This window comes from Aotus nancymaae, unplaced genomic scaffold (genome assembly GCF_030222135.1).
Source record: "Aotus nancymaae isolate 86718 unplaced genomic scaffold, 86718_ANA_hifiasm-v0.15.2.pri h1tg000009l, whole genome shotgun sequence".
NCBI lineage: Eukaryota > Metazoa > Chordata > Mammalia > Primates > Aotidae > Aotus > Aotus nancymaae.
The window spans coordinates 22,060,422-22,079,061 of record NW_026988420.1 but is presented as its reverse complement, the minus strand read 5'-3'; the positions used below and the strand labels follow the sequence as shown (position 1 = coordinate 22,079,061).

The 18,640-nt window shown below is 39.0% G+C and overlaps 2 pseudogenes; one reads left to right on the top strand and one right to left on the bottom strand.

Moving 5' to 3' along the window:
* The window catches only part of LOC105706432 (neurofilament heavy polypeptide-like), a 36,521-nt pseudogene extending 24,786 nt beyond the window's left edge, over positions 1-11,735 (bottom strand).
* Positions 11,736-11,847: 112 nt separating this feature from the next.
* Positions 11,848-13,675, top strand: LOC105727051 (menin-like; annotated as a pseudogene).
* Positions 13,676-18,640: the final 4,965 nt, after the last annotated feature.

Below are 18,640 nucleotides of genomic sequence, written 5' to 3'. Positions count from 1 at the left end.
CTTATGAGAAAATAAAAGAGAGCTTTGCAACTATATATCAGAAAAAAGAAAAATTAATATGTACTTGTTTGGAAAACATAAAATAAGACTAAAACACATTTATCTTATTTTAGTTTTAGATTACATAAGAAAAAAGTAATATATGAATAGAATATAAAATACGCAATATCCAGTTAGTTAAATTATTTAAAATTTCCAATTGCCAGTATTTAGAACATTGTAAAATTTCTGTGGACTGGAGACTAAGGCAGAATTGCTGAAACCAGAAAGCTGAGGGGTTGTGGTCAGCTGAGGTTACGCCACTGCACTCCAGCCTGGGTGAAAGAGTGAAACTCCGTCTCAAAAAAAAGAAAAAAAATTGTGGAGTGAGTGAGTACTCATTGGATCAATATTGGAAATGCTGACCTTGTATTGACTCAGCTTAGGAACAATAATGGTTTTGAAGTATCACTCTGGTGATGGGCAGTTTTATTTTTTTATACTGCTCATTGGGATTCTATTCTTACGATACTATATATTTATATATTTATTTCTCCAGTCAACTTGAGGACAATCTTTTATCTTTGTTTATTGTATTCCTCTATGGTGCTTAGGGGATTGATGAGCACATCATAGGCAATGAATGCATATTAGCTAAATTCAATTGAAACTGGCTTAAAATAGTTCTGACTAGTTCATGATTCATGGGAAATAGAGCTTTGGAAATAGTGCATTTGGTCTGAGTTCAAAGCTCTTTGTTTCATAAGAATCACTGGGTTGGAAGACATCTTAGCTCTTTGGGTCCAAACTCTCATTCAGTTTGCCTGCCATAAATTCCCTGGACACCTGCATTCAGGACTTTATGCAAACTCTTTAGGTTGTCTATTTTCACTAAAGATCATATTGTTGGAAACTCTTTATAATATTTACCTGTTTATTAGAAGCTTTTATCATTTGGTTATAAATTTATTCTTTCAGGCTCAAGAATTCATCAAATATAAACATCTTTCAATGGTAACGTAGAATTTTCTATGGATCAGGAACCATGCTAATAAAAGGGCAGGGACTCAAAGATAATTTAAAAGGTTACCTCAACTCTGGAAGGAGTTTACAATAAATAAAGTGACAATGCCATATATACATACACACATACATACATGTATATATCAGTATATATGTTATTTGTGTATATATAATATTTAAATATATATATATCACAAAAATACACACAGATATATATATTTTCAGGTTATAAAAGTTATATGCCAGCTATAAAAAATAGGAAAACATTCATAATCGGCTTGAAATGCTTATATAAGCACATGTGTGTGTATTACCTTGTCTAATTTTTACATTTTTTAAAAAGTTTTTGTTTTGAAGTAAAAAGTAATTTTACATTCAAAACAAGATGTAAAAATAATAAAGATGTCTAATGTACCTAAAAGTAACTTTTTAAACAACTACAGTACCATATCAAGTAAGGAAATGAACACTGGTAAAATCCAAAAACTTCAGATTTTACTTGTTTTTCATCTACTAATTTGTGTGTGTGTGTAATGTTCTATGTCATTTTGTCACATGTGTAAGTATGTGTAACCACTGCCACAAGAAAGATGTACAACAGTTCAGTCATCACACAGATCTGCATGCTGCTCCTTTACAGTCTCATGCCCCTCCCTCTCCCTCATGCCTAAAGCTTGGCAACCACTAATCTTTCTCCATCTTTATAATGTCAATTTTAGAAGGTATAAAAATTGAAGCATATAGTGTATAACCCTTTAAGATTGCTTCCACTTTTTGCTATTCAATAGCATTGCCTCTTTAAAAAATTATTTTTTTTAGAAATGAGATCTCTTTGTTGCTCCGGCTGGAATGTAGTAGCATGATCTTAGCTCAGTGCCACTTAGAACTCTTGGGCTCAAGGGATCCTCCCACTTTAGCCTCCTGGATAGCTGGGACTACAGGCTCCTGCCTCCACACTCAGCTAATTTTTAAAAATTAATTTTTGTAGAGACAGGGTCTCACTATGTTGCTGAGGCTGGTTTTGAACTCCTGGGCTTAAGTGATCTTCCCATCTTGGCCTCCAAATGTGCTGGAATTACATGTGTGAGCCACTGCACCTGACCAGTATAAGGCCTTTGACATATATTAAAATCATTATATGTATCCACAGTTTATCCATTCTTGTTGAGTTGTATTTCATGTTATGAATATACTAAAGTTGATTTTGTCATTCACCTAGTGAAGAACATTTCGGTTATTTTCAGTTTGGAGTACTACAAATAAAGCTGTTATGAATATTTGTGTATAGATTTTTGTGTGAATGTTAGTTGTCATGTTCCTGGGATAAATGCCTCTGAGTGTGCTCCTGGATGTATGGTAAGTATGTGTTTAGTTTCTTAAGAAACTGGCAAATTATTTTCCAGAGTAAGTAAACTACTTCATCTTCCAACTAGTACTGTATGAGAGACCTACATCTATTTTATCTGTATATTTGACAGATTGTACCTACAATTATTTTTATTTTGTTATATATTTATATTTATATAATATATGTTTATTCAACTATAAGCCTATGATTTACAAAACTCCCTTTCTTAAAATAATTCTGCAAAGTACAAAACACACACATATAATACATGTATTCAGTTTTGAAGTATTTTTTACTTACTATTTTATTGCATTTTCGGATTTTCCATATATTCTGGTTTTTAATATTTTATTTGATTGCAATATCTACAGGCAAAAACATATCTGGAACAACTCTCAAGTAATGTCAAGTTCTTTATTTTTATCTTTTATCAAGTATCATTTATTTATTTAGCAAACTCTTATATAACACTAAGTCATTTAATCTCCAAGGAAAACTTACCAAGTATGAAATACTGTCATCCCCATTACAGAAATTAAGACAAGAGGGGGTTAAGTAACTTACTAATGCTTGAATAATCATATATTAGCAGACCCAGAATTCAGGGTCAGGTTGTTTGGTCTTATACACCCTCTACTGTAACACTTCCCTAGCATACCAGAAATCTATAATCATCTCATTTTTATTAATTATTGAGATTAATAATATAATCTCAATCGAGGGACATTCTACAAAATGGTTGACCAATAATGCTCAAACTGCAAAGTCATTGAAAAGAGAGAAAATCTGAAACTTTCACAGGCAATAGGAGGTTGAGGAGATGTGAGTATTAAGTGTGTTGTATTTATGCTCGATGGGGTCATGCAACAGAAAAGGGACATTGGAGAAAAACTGAAGACATCTCAATAAAGTATGGACTATAATAATACTAATGTATCAATTATAGTTCATTAGTTACGACAAATCTAATTGATGTAAGATGTTAATAGCAGAAACTAGGTGAGAGCTATTTTGGAACCCTGTACTTTCTTTGCAATAGCTCTAAAATTGTTCTTAGAAAAGGTTTTTTAAAAATTGCAAATTGCAGTATAATCATTATGGTGTTATTCTTTTTGTTAAAGTAAACAAAGTATTATAAACATACAAAAGAGTATTATCAATACATAATATTTATCACATACATACATGCACATATTTTATTATTTTAGAAAACATGTAGAAGGAAAATACTAGACTATTAACGTTTACTACCCCAGTGAGTACCTCTGGGAATGGAGCAGACGTGCTGAAATGACATTGCTAACTTTTATTTTACACATGTAGTTTGGCACTTACTGAACCACTTGGATATCTTTCCTCTCTGAGTCAGGTCTTCTATGATTCTAATACAAGGAAAGAGACCCAGACATAGGGATTAATATGCTCTCCATTTCCTGTCAAATGCAATTGCCAAACAATATTCGACTGCTCCCTCAAAGTGGTTGTTTTCAGTCATCCAAATTGTCTTTGGCTTCAGATTTGATAAATTTATCTATTCAGATTAAGGTTTAGAGCTGAGCTTCTACAAACTCTTATCAGCTTTCCACTTCAGGAAGAAAGAGAGAGAGAGAAAGTAAGAGAGAAGGAAGGAAGGAAGACAGGAAAGTAATACAGAGAGAAAGAAAAATGAAAGAAAGAGAAAGAAAGAAACAAAGAGAAAGAAATGGAGAAAGGAAAAAGACAGCAAGGAAGAAAGGGAGGGAGGGATAGGGGGGTGAAAAAGCAAGAAAGGAAAGAAAGAGAGAGAGAGGGAGGGAGAGAGGGAAGGAGGGAGAGAGGGAAGGAGGGAGCGAGGGAAGAAACTGGTGATTTTATTGCCCCCTCTTGCATGGAATTTTCTGTTTCTTACTTTCCTTGTGTAAAAATGGTAGACTTTGAAAATTTAAATTACAACTGTTTGACTTTGAGATAAAAGTATAATAAAGTTAACATCTATATATGAAAAACTTAATTACTAGTACAAGATAAAAGTATATCTATTCATAAAATAATTTTCACCAAGCAATTTGTTAAATAATTTTTCTCATTTCTCACAGTACTTAGAGCCCATCTTTCACAGAATGTTGATGGAAAGCTGGCCCACCATCCTTTGGTAAAATGTCAAGATGTATTATTCACACATGAGAAGGAAACATCATTACATCATGGAATATCAAGAATTTCAGACTTTATCTGAGAATTTCCTAAAGATTAGGATGATAACATATTGATAGCCTCACTAGTTACAATGATCATTTGTCATTATACAGATATTAAATGTAAAATAAAACACAAAAGGAAAAAATGAAGCTTTTATAAAACTATTAACTACTTGAATAGTACTAGCTCAAATCAGAGAATTGCAGTATCTATACCAGTTTCTGACAATTGTCTCAAATAAATTTTTTTTTAATTATTTAAAAAAATACTCTGACAAGTGAAAGTGTACCTTTTTATTTCTTTTTCTTGCTTGACTGCTCTGGCTAGAACTTCGAATACAATATTGAATAGGAGTGCTGAGAGACGGCATCCTTGCCTAGTGCCGGATTTCAAAGGGAATGCTTCAGTTTTTGCCCATTCAGTATGATATTGGTTGTAGGTTTATCACAGATAGCTTTTATTATTTTGAGATACATTCAATCGATACCTAGTTTATTGAGAGTTTTTAACATAAAGGGCTGTTGAATTTTGTGGAAGCTCTTCTCTGCATCTATTGAGATAATCATGCGGGTTTTGTCTTTGGTTCTGTTTATGTGGTGGATTATGTTTATAGACTTGTGTATGTTAAACTAGCCTTGCCTCATATTTCTAGGCTTTTGAAAAAGTAAAAAATGCTTAGCAGTATACTTAATAGTCTAACTGTATTTTAAAAATAAAGTTAATAATTTGCAAGAAGGATATTTAAAACTTAAACCAATTTACTGATTATGTGTGGCACTACTTTTTAATTTTTCTTTCTTTCTTTTCTTTGTAGCTCACTGCAACCTCTACCTCCTCGGTTCACGCAATTCTCCTGACTCTCTCTCTGGAGTAGCTGGGCAACCACGCTCAGCTATATTTTGTATTTTTAGTAGAGATGGGGTTTCACCAGGTTGGCCAGGATGCTATCGATCTCTTGATTTTGTAATCTGCCCGCCTCTGCCTACCAAAGTTCTGGGATTACAGGCGTGAGCCACTGTGTCCAGCCAAAGATTTGTTTAAAGCTATTAGAATTGAGTTCTCTAAAAGTTGCATACACTCTTGGTTTTGTTTTGCAGGATTTTCAAAGATTATAATAATTATTCAAAAATCAAAATGATCTAAACTATTAAAAATGATGGCAGGGTATAAAAAATGCCTATAAATTATTTTTGATTTTATTCATGTAGAAAATTTATCATTTCAAAATATCATTTTTCTAATTCTCCCCCAAATTTCAATGCCTAAAAACTCTGCACATTTATCTATTTTATATTTGCCCTGAGATATTTTTTTCTTATTCTTTTTATTCTTTCATAATCAGCCTCTCTATTTGAAGACATTATTGGACCTGGAACACGTCCATTGCTGTTTCTGTTGTATGCATAATAATTTTGTTTTTATCACATTTATATAAGACATAAATATATATCTTGATTAATACTAATATATTAATGGTCATCACTTTTTTTTGAAAAAAATTCTATTATATACATTGTCTGGCATAGTATTAAATTATGTTTGCAGAAGCACTCATATGATAGTACTGGTCTTTGAATTAACCGCCATGATTTCAAGTCATGAAATCAATATGGCCCATCTTATTCTTTTATGTTTTAGCTGTAAAGAAACTCAGAGAAAATTTAGTGGTCATTTGCAGTAACTACCCAATCCTTATTTTGGGGAAGATTTTTCAAATCATAAGGAACTGTTTTACTTAAAATTTTTTTTTAGTATATGTGCTGTGTAAGAAGTGAGCACTACTTACATTTTTATTATGTGTATGTAAATGCCTTTGCTGTAACTGTAAATGGTTCATCTTTCTCTACTTCCCTTCTCCTATTCTTAAGCCTCTTTTTGTTCATGTACATTTTTTTCTGTTTTTATTTCATTGTTATTTACTAGTGTCTTTAACTCTGTTATCCTTGTGCATGTCTTCCAAATCTATTACCACCAATTCTAACCTTGCTTGGAACCTTCACTTATTAATCTCATGGTGATATTTAAATGTATCTAAAATCCAAATTGTCTCCCGTGAAAATTGGCTTGCACTACTTTTTGTCCCTCAAAAATAAAGGTATTATCACCATTTAAACTAGAAACTCTGGATTCCATCTTTGAGGGTTTTTTTGTTTTGTTTCGTTTTGCTGTTACTGTTCTATATTCATGAAATTTCTGTAGTCCAGGCACTCCATCTGCACATAAATTATTTCAATAATCTCTTAAGTAATTTATTTTTCTTTAATCTCTGTCACCACTTCATTCACTCTCTAACATGTCATTGTAATTATGGTTTAAAACAGAGAAATCATTATGCCAATTCTGTTTAAGTCTCTTAATTTCCTCTCCCTTTCATATTGGAATAAATACAAATGTTTCCACAGCTTTTCAGATGCTTTGCACATTTTTACCAACCTGCCTCTCTCACCATTCTTTCCACACTCCATCATACAACTTTCCCTTGCTCACACCATGTAATTTTGTGTACCAATTACTGCCCTCACTGTCTGACAAATGGCTATCCATTGTTCAAGTCCAAACAAACAAAAAAAACAGGAACATACAATTAATTTTAAGAATAATAAAAATATCTAATATTTTAACATTTTACAATATATCAGGACTTGCTTTAAGGCCTTTATATCTAAAATTTTATTTAATATTTACAGCAACCATATTAAGTAACCCATAGTGTTAATAAGAGGCTAAATTTCACCAAAAATCTAGATCTCTCTTTCTTAAACATATCTGAACTTTTTAAAGCTTTGTATGGGCCTCCGTGTCTTCACTTATAATAAATGGGTTTAATTATTGAATCCATTTCATAGGGTAGTTACAAAGATTTTAGTAGTTATACATCTGAAGCATCTGGAACAAAAACTTGCATATGACACTAATATACATATATATATGCAATTATTATTAATCAATACTATTCTCTAATGACTCAAATATCACCGCTATGAGTAGTGATATTTGAGTCATTAGGGGATAGTAGTGAATAATAACATAAAATAATCTGTTATATTATTAATAACAATAGATTGTTATTAATATTGTTATTAATAATAATCTGTTATGATTACTTCATTTAGAATAACTTTTTCTACATTTATCTGATGCCTGTAATAACTCTGCTACCATGCAAGCACATTGTATATTTGTATTGTGTTTGTAGCGTTTATTTCTGATTATCACCAAATTTGGTAATGGTATTTTTAAAAATATATTTATTGTACATATTTATTTTTATAGATCTCCAGTGTCTCATCATCAGTGCTTAATAAATGTGTTTATATATGACTCGTGGTTACCTACCTCTCAGTTGTTTAAGGAAGGTAACCAAAGAGCAAGAATGACAGTTAAGCTGATAAATATCATTTTATAATTGAGTCTCCATCCTGAAGAGAATGTTTTTTAAGACCTCTCAGCTCCTCTATCAACTGGAATCTTACATGGGAGACATCTGCTTGGTAGCCAGTTTTGATTTTCTGCTCTGTCGTTGGTGTTGCTCTCTGAATTCTAACCAGATATAGCAGCATCATTTCTCACTAATGCTCACCTCTCATCCCTTTAGCAAGTGAGGTGAGAAAATGGCTGACCCTTCCCCACCGACTCTAAAATGTCAATTGTACATCAAAGCAATGTTCTTTATCAAATCAGTTTTCTTAAAGACTTTTCTTATGAGGAACTTGAGACAAGTTCTCTCAAGGGCAAGATAGAGAAATATGACAAGCACTTCAAATTATCATATTAAAATAACTTTTCTTTGTTTCCCCAACTCTTAATTTTGAATGTGTCACAGACAACACAATTCTCTCCAACAAATTTGTAAACTGATAGCATACTCAATATGAAGTAGTCTATAATTGGATATGAAGATACTTTTTAAGTCATTATTTTGTTTAAGATTCTTTAGTTTGGCATCCTGGTATCCATCTGTAGGACCAAAGTCATCTTAATCATTTCTCTGTATGCAAATAAAACTACTAAGGGCTCATTTTAATATGCCAGAGTTCACGAGGTGAGAATATGAATTAATTTACAATGACTCTTAGAGTATAAAATTAAATTAAGTAGGAAGAGCATAAATATTAAATCAGTAAAACATTGTCAGCACTAGGAATTACTACTATTTTTATTGCTATATGCAAAATGTAGCAAACTTTCTCTCTTGCAAGTGAATCTTAATAGTATGTAATGAAAATTCATTCACTCTCACCTTTTCTGGTGGAAAGTCATAAGAAAGCAGCCTACAAAACATTATTACCAGCACCGATTGCAATGATCCAAGTCAAGTACTACTTACTCAATTAATCTTTCAAGGGGATCACAAATTTGACCTGCCACTTTCTTTTAAATCAAATGTATTTTACTAAATTGGTATTCTGATATCACATGAATTTAATACACAAATAATATACCTTATTTTGTTTTTGTCTTCTCCTATATGATCTTTCACTTATGGCTGCATTCAAACATTAAAAAGAAATTCTCACATCAAGAATATGAGAAGACAAAAACAAAATAAGGTTTTTTTTTTCATTTTATAAGCACTTGGTTTTATTGCAAAGAATCAATTGAAAGTGGACTCCAGTGGAAAGTGGGCCCTGGCATAATTCAGTGGCCAGTGCCCGGCCCCACCTGCATTGCTCTTCCAGAATAGAGAGCTCTGGGCAAGGGCTTGACCACTCCTTTGGAAAACAGAAGGCATTTGGGAATAGGTTAATACATCTCAAGCATAATGTGTTCTAACTGCTCATTCATTATTGCGGTCATCTGTCAGTTGCACATAGTGGCAATAAATGCACTTATTTGGAAAGGGGGGCAGTTTTTATAATCAAGTGTTTACGTGTGGCATTTGGCATATATCACATTCAACTACATAAACTATCATAACATAATTGTCCATCACCTGGGAAGGGTGTGGGAGCAGGGGGCTCGGAGTGCCCTCTCTTGCTAACATATAGCTAACAGAAATTCCTATTTGAAGAAGGAGGTCCCGTCATCTAAGCAGTTTCTTCTTACATAAAGAGAGAAAAAGTGAAAATTACGTTACCCTGATCCTTGAGCTCTGGGACCCTTCCGAGTTTCTTTGGCTGTTCCGGACGTTTCTTTCTCCCTGCCTTACTTCCCCTTTGTGGTTTGTCTGCTGTGGCCTTCTCTGGAGGCCTGCTGTCTTTTTGGTCTGTGCTGGACGATTTTTCAGCCTTTTCCGCCTTAGGTTTGCTGGGCTCCTTTGAGAGCATCTTGTCATCCTCCTTGGCTTTGGCCTCTGTCTTGGATTTGTCTTCAGGCTTCTTGGTCTCGGTGGCCTTCTCCTCTTTGGTCTCTTTTTTCCCCGGTGCTGCCGCCGCTGCCTCCTTCTCTGCTGGTTTGCTGGGTTCCTTGGCCTTGGCATCATCTGGTTCCTTCTTGGCCACCTCTGTCTTCTCTTTGGGTTTAGCGTCTTCCTTCATTTCCACCTTGGCAGGAGCCTCCTTCTCTGGGGTGGCCGCTTTTTTCTTATCTTCAGTCTCTTCCTTTTTGGCTTTGACTTTGGATTCTTTGGGTTTTTTTGACGGCAGGTTCCTTCTTCTCCACCTCAGGCTTTGGAGCCTCCTTCTTGGGTGTCTCCTCTTTCTTGCTGTCCTTCTCCTCCGTTTTTGGCATGGTGGGAGCTTTCTCTTCTTCTGCCTTCTTTGGGGGCTCTTTGACTTTCACCTCCTGCAGCTTCTCCTCCTTCACTGGAGACTTCACCTCTTCCTTCTTTGGGATCTCCTTCTCAGGATGCTTTTCATTGCCTCCAGCTCTGTGGTCCTGGCCTGCAAGCAACACCGGTCCTTGGTTATCTCCTCCAGCCTGAGCGCATGGCGTCTGCATTCACTTTGGCTGCCTTTAACAGTCGGTCCGGCCTCACTCGGAACCATTCCTCTGCAGCGTGCTCTGCACTGCGTGGCCTTCAAGCTGCGCGCGGATTTTGCGCAGCGCCGACGTCACGTCGCACTAGAGGGCGTCGCGTGTCTTTGCCTGTACCTGCGCCTGCGCGAGGGTGGACCCCTAGATCTGGCGGAGCAGCTCGCCCACCTCCTCCTGGTGGTGGTGCCACAGGTAGCCGCACTCCTCCCACTGCGCCTGGGCCTGCGCCTTCTTCTACAGTTCCACGCGCGCCGCCTGGGCTTCCTGAAGGAAGCGCGCGAGCCGCTGCCTTGGCCTCCTCACGCCGCCGGGCCTCGTTGTTGAGGCGCTGGCGCACATGTGCGATGTCCTCGAGCAGGGCCTCCCGCTCCCGGCGCAGCAGACCACGCGCCGAGCCCAGGCACAACACGGTGCCTCGCATCTCGCGGACCTCGCGGTCGTACAGCTCGCCCATTGCGGCGCGGCCTGCCTGCTGCTGCCGCAGCGCCGCCGCCTCGCCCTCCAGGCTGCGGTTGTGCGCCTCCAGCTGCCGCACCTTGTCAATGTAGCCCGCAAAGCGGTCGTTCAGCGCCTACAGCTGCTTCTTCTCACTGCCCGCCGCGGCCGCTGCCACCACGTAGCCCTCCGGCCAGTTGCTCAGCGTGTCCAGCGTTTCGGTGCTCGAGGGGGCGCCTGCGCCGTGGAAGAGGCTGGGCGAGGCGGACACGGAGCTCACAGACGTTCACGAGTGGAAGCCGCTGGAGGAGCCGGCGGCCGAGCGCGTCCTGCCTGCGCCGCCCTGGCCCAGCGCGTAATGGAAGTTGCCGCCGTTGTTCAGCGGCTCGAAAGGGACGCCCAGCAGCGCATCCGCGCAGCCGAAGCTCGTCGTGGCCAGAGGAGGTGTGCGTGGCCGGGACGGGACGGGAGGTACTTTTCTTTCTTTCTTTCCTTCCTTCCTTCCTCCCTTCCCTCCCTTCCCTCCCTTCCTTCCCTTCCTTCCTTTCCTTCCTTTCCTTCCTCCCCACCCCTTTCCTTCCTTTTCGTCTTTCTTTCTTTTCAAGTGCCAAAAATGTCCATTGTATTGGTCAGGGGTGCAGTACAGGCACCACGTAATTGTCCACAGTAGCTTGAGGGGCCTTGTGTGGGATGTAAGCGGAGGTGGGCGCAGGAGACCGAGGCTAGGACTCTCCTTGGGGTTTGGGGGCTTGGCCTGGATGCGCTTTCTGGACGGACCCTAGGGCTCCAGGGGCACAGTCCTAGAGAGGGAGAGGGGTGGCCATTGGGGATAATCAGCGGGATCCTTGGGGCGCATTTCCTTGGGACCAGGAGTCCTGGAATTGTGAGGGACAAAAAGGCTCTGCAGCCTTGGCTGAGGGTCACACCAACAAAAGACGGGAAGCTGGCCGCCGCCCACCCCCACCGCCATGGGGCTGAAGGCCGCCCAGAAGACGCTGTTCCCGCTGCGCTCCATTGACTACGTGGTGCCCCTGTTTGCTGCCGAGTGGGGCCGAGAGGAGCCCGACGTGATGTTCCTCTCCTTGGTGCTGGGCTTCGTGGAGCATTTTCTGGCTGTCAACCGCATCATCCCCACCAACGTGCCCGAGCTTACCGTCCAGCCCAGCCCCACCCCTTACCCTCCTGGCGGCCTCACCTACTTTCCCGTGGCCGACCTTTCCATCATCGCTGTCCTTTATGCCCGTTTCAGGGCCCAGATCCGAGGTGCCGTCGACTTGTCCCTCTACCCTCGAGAGGAGGGTGTCTCCAGACGTGAGCTGGTGAAGGTCTCCAATGTCATATGGAACAGCCTCAGCCGAACGGATTGAGGCCCATATCCAGTCCTTCTTCAGCTTCATCACAGGCACCAAATTTGACAGCTCTGGTGTGGCCTTTGCCGCGGTTGGGGTCTGCCAGGCCTTGGGTCTCCGGGATGTCCTCCTCGCCCTGTCTGAGGATCATGCCTGTGTAGTGTTTGGGCCCAATGGGGAGCAGACAACTGAGGTCACCTGGCATGGCAAGGGCAATAAGAACCACAGGGACCAGACAGTCAATGCTGGTGTGGCTGAGCGGAGCTGGCTACCTGAAAGGATCATACATGCGCTGTGACCGCAAGACGGAGGTGGCGTTCATGGTGTGTGCCATCAGCTCTTCCATTGACCTGCATACTGACTCATTGGAGCTGCTTCAGGTGCAGCAGAAGCTACTCTGGCTGCTCTATGACCTGGGACATCTGGAAAGGTACCCCATGGTCTTAGGGAACCTGGAAGATCTAGAGGATCTGGAGCCTACTCCTGGCCGGCCAGACCCACTCACCCTCTACCACAAGGGCATTGCCTCAGCCAAAACCTACTATCAGGATGAACACATCTACCCCTGCATGTACTTGGCTGGTTAACACTGTCACAACCAAAATGTGTGCGAAGCCCTGTAGGCCTGGGCTGACACGGCCACTGTCATACAGGACTATAACTACTGCCGGGAAGACGAGGAGATTCACAAGGAGTTCTTTGAAGTAGCCAGTGATGTCATCCCCAGCCTGCTGAAGGAGGCAGCCAGCTTGCTAGAGGCAGGCGTGGAGCGGCCTGGGGAGCAGAGCCAGAGCACCGAGAGCCAAGATTCTGCCCTCCAGGACCCTGAGTGCTTTGCCCACCTGCTGCGATTTTATGACAGGATCTGCAAGTGGGTGGAGGGCAGTCCCACGCCTGTGCTGCATGTGGGCTGGGTCACCTTCCTTGTGCAGTCCCTAGGCCGTTTCGAGGGACAGGTGCGGCAGAAAGTGCACATAGTGAGCCGGGATGCCGAGGCGGCTGAGGCAGAGCAGCTGTGGGTTAAGGAAGCCCAGGAAGGCTGGTGGCAGGGCCCACGGCAGGAGTCCAAGCCAGAGGAGCCCCCGCCCCCCAAGAAGCCAGCACTGGACAAGGGCCCAGGCGCTAGCCAGGGTGCGGTATCAGGACCTCCCCCTCTTGCCCCCGGCAACCCCCGCGAAAGTCCCTGGCACAGCCTGAGGTCCCAAAGGTGGCGGCACGGCTGAGGCGCCAGCGCCCGCAGCATCACCACCGCCAGAGGGTCCAGTGCTTACTTACCAGAGCGAGAAGATGAAAGGCATGAAGGAGCTGCTGGTGGCCACCAAGGTCAACTCGAGCGCCATCAAGCTGCAACTCACAGCGCAGTCGCAAATGCAGATGAGGAAGCAGAAGGTGTCCACCCCTAGTGAATACAGTGTCTTTCCTCAAGCGGCAGCGCAAAGGCTTCTGAACTACTGAGGACTTCGGACCACATGTGGGGACCCAGGCCCCGCCCTTAGTCCCCCTACTCTGAGCCCATGCTGTGCCCCAGCCCAAGGGGGACATGCCTCACCCCTACCCAAACCCAAGGCTCCAGGTCCCGAGTACAGTCTACATCAAACCCACGATATTCTCCAGCTCAGAACCCAGGGCTCTGCCCCAGTCGTTAGAATATAGGTCTCTTCCCAGAATCCCAGCCAGCCAATGGAAACCTCACCCTGGGTCCTAATTATCTTCAAAGGTTCAACTCCTAGAAACCCAAGTTCCTCCTCAGAACGGAGCTGCTCACCTAGAGCCAGACCAACATTACTCAGGGCTGGCTGCTCCGAGCTTGTAGTACTTGAGGTTTCATCCTTAACCCAACGAGCACAGGTTCTGCCTCCAACCTGGGAGCCTAGGACTGTACTCAGTCTCTAGGAGTATGTTTCTGTGCCAGAATTCCATATCTTGCGAATCTAAGCCCCCTACCCCCAAAGAACCTGAGTCCTGCTCTAGAATTTGGAAATCTAGCTTCCTCTCTTTGCTATCCCTAGTCTGGGACACGAAATTCCACCCCCAGCCTATGAGCATCCTGAGCCCCGCCCTCTTCCTGACGAAACTGGCCCCGGGTCAGAGCAGGACCACCTTTCCCACCCTCTGGGAATCTCCCAGAGGTCCAGCCCAATTTGGAGCATCCCGGAGGAAATCTGCAGAGGGTTGGGAGTGTGTGGCAGGAGCCTGATCTCTTCCTGTTTTGTACATGGATTTATTTTTCAGTTCCAAGAAAGATAAATACATTTTGTTAAAAAAAAGAAAGAAAAGAAAAGCGCTTAGCTAATGGCTTCTTTCCATCCAAACTATTTATAGCACCACCTTATGCTACCCTGCTTCCTCTCCCTGAACCTGCAGCTGGAGTTGCTCCAAAGGCTGTGGCAAAGGAGTTCCCACATAAGAGTGTCCCACACTCTCCTGAGATGGGGCCAGTTGGGATTACAAAGAAAGAAGCGCTAAACACCAGTGTCATAATTCCAAAACATTTATTAAGAGAACTTATACAGAGAGATGTAGCATCTTCATGATGGACAGAGAAAGGATGTTCTACCTAGGTGTGTCCATAGCGAGGTGGTCGGGACAAGAATTTATATGCAGGTTTAAGGAATTTGGCTCAGAACCGATGGGGCCAATCTCCTTCAGTGTTTTGAGCAACAGCTTAGACACCTTTATCAGGGCCTGGATATGTTTAAGGCTCCAGCTTGGGTTCAGCCTGATGGTTAAAACATGCAGCTAAGTCACAGAGCCGTCAAAGCATTCTGTGTTTCTTGGTCAGGACACAGAAAGAAAACAGTGGGTTTTGAGGAAACCTACATCACCAAATTCCGGAATCCAAATAAGACACATTTTAATATGTGTCTGGTTCTACTTGAATTCTATTATTTTGTTAGTAGTATTATTCTTTAAACCAGTAAACAATGATGGATTCCCATAAGGCCTGAAAAATTGTTACGATCTGCCAAGATCAGGTCTACTCCAATACTTGGAGATTTGGATATACATTCTAGATATTACTATAGAAAATGCATTTTTTAATGAGAAAAGAAGTAATTTATTCAAATAACTTAAATCAAAATAGTAATGAGGTACAATTTCAACTATAAAATTGGTATTTTTAAAATGAAAATATCTAGTGTTATTGAAGTTATTAAGCCTATATTTACAGTGAGATAGTTGATACAAAGTTATGTGAAAGTTGGATTGTTTGTATTTTTAATTGTCTACTTTTTGTTTATGTGTACTTTTTGTTTTCTATAATGAACATGAAGTACTTTGTAATAAAATATATACCTTAATCACTCCTCCTTTTAATTGAAAGCAGTATTACTGTTTTAATTTCTCTCTTTATGATTATCTTCTCCATACTAACTCACTCCAATTGCAATTTCTTCTGTTTCTTCTTAGAAGGTCTAATTTTCATTCTGAAATTGTACATATAAGGCTTTTCAGGACTTTCTTAATGTTCTTCATGTGCTTAATTAAATTGAGCTTACTTTCTAAATTATTCTATCACAACAGGTTTACATTTATTATTTATTTTCTGTTTTTTCACTTTACAAATAAAAATTTTATATATTTATTAGCTACAACATTTTTGAAATATGTATACAGTGTGGAATGCTAAATATAACTAATTAAAAATGCATTACCTCATATGCTTTTCTTTATGGTGATGACACAAAATCTACCATCTTAGAAATTGTTGCGAATGTAATACATTGTTAGAAAGTTCATTTCTTAGCCATTGCGATCAGATAGAAATCATATAGGTTAGAATTAATGCAACACAAGCATATATGGAGGGATAACATTGACTAATAATATTCAGCCTTTTACTAAACTAGAGGTATAAATAGAGCATGTTTTTGTTGAAGTTATACACATCGTTAGTCTGTGTATTGGATTCTTGGAAGCCAGACTTTCTTACTCAAAAATAGATTAACAAAATAAAAACTAAGAATGTGAATTTCTTTTGTACTATCATTATGTCTTTGGATTAATTCAAATTTTTGCAAAATTTGTATGTAGAGCTTCATTAGTATTAAAAATTTCTGACCCCCTCCTAAAACCATTGCTTTTAGTAATTACATAGGAATATGTCTGCTATTTCACTATTCACATGAGAGTTACATCAACTTTTGTGTGAACTATATAAGGAGTCCTACAATGATCATAACAGTTAATTTTCTTATTCTCATTTACATCATTCTTAGTAATAAATAATTTTTTTAAAATATGTATGAATGCTTAGTTGTATCTTTTAAATGGACTGACAGAAAAAACTGTGTGCGTGAAAATAAACTTCAGCAGTCAGGTACACTGAAAAGGATACATGAAACTTTATTGCTCAAACTAATGGGTAAAGTACAGCAAAGATGAAAAGATATAAATGATGATACAGAACAGATCTAAATAAGAAAAGTCAAAACTGTACAATTTTCATTAGTAATTGCATAAGTCCCTGTGTATCTGGGAGATTTCCAGAAACATTAGTTATTAAAGCAGTGGTTATTTAGAAAATACATGCTATGTAAGTGTTGAATGATGACACATGCAAGAAAATGAAAGAGATCATTTTATAACATTTTACATGAAGAAGGTTGAGAAAATATACTCATTTATTTTCTTAATAGACATAAAGTTCCTGTATATTTTGATTATAAAAGTATCATTAATATTTTTCTAATGAAATATAAATTGTATAGAAATGCAAGTGATTAAAAGCAGTGTATGTTAAGAAAAATGAGAAAATTACATGATATATGCAACGTAATAATTGATATATGCAACTCAATAATGTGCAATTTAAATATATAAATTTAAATAAAGATTATTAAAATATTTAATACCTTGGCTGACAGCCTGAAATGCATTTATTTATATTTAGATGTATACAAAGAATTATAGATTTATTGTCTTTCTTATACATTATAAACAGGGTAATAGTTGTGGTGTTCTTGGTCAAAAAAATAAGCCAAAAAGGTACTATTGAAAATGAGGAATGAAAAGATAATGTAACAAGAATTGGGCTGAGATAATAGTTTCCTTAACTCTTGATTGTGGTTTGAAGATAAGGAGCAGACTGCCTTGCAGAGCATCTTTAAAGAAAAAAAAAATCCCTTGCAATTGGTACACCTTTTCAGAGCTGCTGTACAATCAACTGAAGAGGGGTTTGATTCAACACATTTAGGCAAAGAAAGAAAATTGGAAACTTTTATAACTCTATTTCACCATTTACCTTTCAAAATCTAGGGAGTAGGATCCTTAGCTTTTTTTTTTTCTTTTTCTTGAAAAAGGAGGTTGAATCAGTTCCCTCTTCAATTGATTACATTGAGCAATAGTTAAAGGAATCTAAAATCTGATATGTGGAAGCTCTTCATAGCCTCAAAAAGCTAATTTTGACAGTTGATTTCACCAAGTTTTCTTTTAAAACTTATCCACTGACAAAGGAAAGAAGATTCATTTTTAATTTTCAAAAACTGGTTATATATTTGTAAAAATTATGCTTTGATAGAAATTAATATCTAATGTTTTATAGGAAAAAACGGAGTAATTTATTTACACATCTGCTTATTTGTGTATTTTATATAGGTCTAAGTTTGTAATGTTCTTCATAATATTAAAGTTTTAGAAATAGGAAAAAGAAGGAGTTGGTATAAAATATAATCAGTCTTATTAGCTTTTATGTGGCTAGTCTGGCACAAGGATCACGTCAAAAATATGACATTTTATTAATAGTATATTTCTGTAATGTAAAAGTAATTTGTCTTTATTTAAGAATCCTAAAAATGCACAGTGTAATTCCCTTGACAACATAAGCAGAGCTTATAATTCCTCCTGCTCTTACCTCATTTCTTTTTCATAATACCTCACATCCACAATAGATGTTTTAGAGTTTTTAATGCCAACTCAAGAGTTCTGAAATTTTCTGTAGGAGCCAACTCAGAGCTGGCACTCCCTTGTATTTCCCTCTTTCTCTCTGACTTGTAAGATCTCTTCCACCAATGACTGTATCCCTCATTGAAGATCAAGATGGTCTGGAACCTCTTAATCTTTCTGCTCACTCCAGTTACCCTGATTATATACTACAAAGACCCAGGAATTTAGTAAAAACCAGGTTCTCAGTAACAGACTGAGGAAGAGCTTTTGTGCCCATGTCTATATTAAAATCTTTATATCCACATGCTCTCACACTCAGATACATATGTATACCCTAAATATATTATAAATTAGCAAAATAAAACTGATCAAGTATAGTGTAGTGATTCATCTAAACCTTAAAGATGGCCAAAATAAATACATCACTGCCAATACTGTTTTGCTGACCTACATTAGAGACATATCTTTGGTGAATTCTATTGCTTTTATCTCTAGACTTACTAATTTGTGAAAGTTGAAAAAAAAT